Source organism: Microtus ochrogaster, linkage group LG1, assembly GCF_000317375.1.
Source record: "Microtus ochrogaster isolate Prairie Vole_2 linkage group LG1, MicOch1.0, whole genome shotgun sequence".
NCBI lineage: Eukaryota > Metazoa > Chordata > Mammalia > Rodentia > Cricetidae > Microtus > Microtus ochrogaster.
The window spans coordinates 41,561,149-41,563,319 of NC_022027.1; positions in this window are offsets into that span (position 1 = coordinate 41,561,149).

The following is a 2,171-nucleotide window of genomic DNA, read 5'->3' on the forward strand; positions in this document are numbered from 1 at the left end:
ATCATAAATGTAGCTGACATACATACCACTGAATATGGAGACAACAGCAGTGACCCTGACAGCATGACCTTCTCATCTGATATAGCCACCCAAGCAGCCACTCACAGTAAAAGAGGGATAAATCAAGCGGCTGGGTTTGTAAGTCACCATGTCCAACAAACAGGTACCAGTCAATCTGCAGAAGAAAGAACCACCTCAGGAAATGAGGGTAGACCATTTTCCAGTAATGACAAGGCTGTTGCGGAAGAGAAAAACTTCACTTCTGCAGACAATATTCCAGTAAATTTAGAAGACTTAAATGCAAGAAAAGCTACTTCACTCCTTCCTAATCCTGTAGTCGCTTCTGCTCAACAAAAAGGAAATGGTCTTGAAAATCCAGGAGAAAAATTTTATCTTGGCTCCACACTGAGCACAAAAAAGCTGACACAGGTTCAGGCTCGAGATTCATTTCCTCTTGGGAACCTGGATCAGACAAGCATAGACTCTTCCACTAAACGTTCTCAATTACCCATGAAAATGGTCTTTTCCCCTCCTGGCTTTATGGAAAATAAAAGTTCTAAACTGCTAACAACTGAAAGCATCATCTTTATTCCTGAAGATTTAATCAAGAATTTTGTCATCATGGGTGATCAACCATTGTCTGATGCCTCAGAGTTAGAACCTGAAGCTTCAGGTACCACTATGTTCATGGATCTTGTTAACGAACCTGATAACCATGCTAACCAAGGCATCAGATTTCAAACAGGCTTGAACCACCTTATGTTAAAATCAAGATTTCTCCATAAAGCTTCAGTAAATGTTATCAGAAATTCTATAAATAATGCAGAGTCATCGTCTACTATGAAGAGAGAAAATATGTCAGATATGACACATTCACAGGACAGCAGCATTCCTTTGGCTGAGTTTGATGTCATCACTAATGATGGATTTTCCTTTGCTGATGATTCTGAAGATGTAGGTGACATGGCTTCCCTCCCTTTCTCTCCAATAAATACAATGCAAACTATGGAAGATGAGATCATTCTTGACACTGGAAGCAGTAATGAAGGGGAGTCTGTGCTGCCTGGAGAAGTTAGTAATCAGTTCAAAGGATCTCTAGCTCTAAAAAGCTCTGCAAAGCGTGGGATCATATCTGATGCCTTCGCTAGGTATTATAAAAGCTCTAGCCCTCTAACAAGTGAAAGTTTAACTTATACTTCACCTCCATGGTCAGACACATTTGAAACAAAGACTGATTATATTGACGTCATTAATAATGAAGAGGCTGTGTTTAATGCTGATTCCTTTGTCCCTTTCAATCTTCCTCAAGCAAGGAACCCTGTAAAGAAACTCTCTTTGGCATGTATTGTGGCACAGAAAACTTATCTTCCTAATAAGACTACCATAAGAGCATCAAATATAAGCACAAAGGCAGTCTTAAATGATGCTGAAAACACACTTAATAGACCAAGATATGAATCAGAAAACTCTGCTGATGAAGATACAGAACTGAACTATGAGGCCAATCTCCAAAATAAGGAAAGCTTTAAATCAGAAGAAGACAAGATACTTGAGGAAGAAAACATCAAAGATGATATTTATGTTGTGCCCATGGAAGATGATTATATTCTTAAAGAAGACAGGCTGGCTACTACACATTATTCAAATAACCCTGGTGCGTATGATACTACAACTTTCAGAGAAACTCTTCAACACAGAGGTGATCAAGCAGGATTTGAAAATACTGAAAATGTGGTATCAAAACCTCAACTTGGAAAACTTAATCATCAAGGTCAGAGAAAAATGATTGCAACAAACAGGAAATGTGACTCTAATCATGATGAACTCTCTAGTGATGGCAATTACAGAACAATAAAGAAAAATATCGCAAGCATTTATACCTTTATCCCAGAAAATGTTAAATTTATAAGAAGTGATTACAGCATTCCAATTAGAGGGAATGTAAATGCTGGCAATGCTATGAAGGATAGGAGCAAAGAAACCTTAATAGCTTCTTTCAATCTGGTTAATGTCACCAAAATGCCTCCAAATGCCACCATCCTTTTCCATTACCCTTCAGCCTTGGAATCTAAGGAAGGCAATGACAACAGTGGCACATATGCTCCCACTGTAGAAGATGTCCGTCCTGTAGGACTAAAGTCCCTGTTAATCCCCAATCAGAAAATATCTAG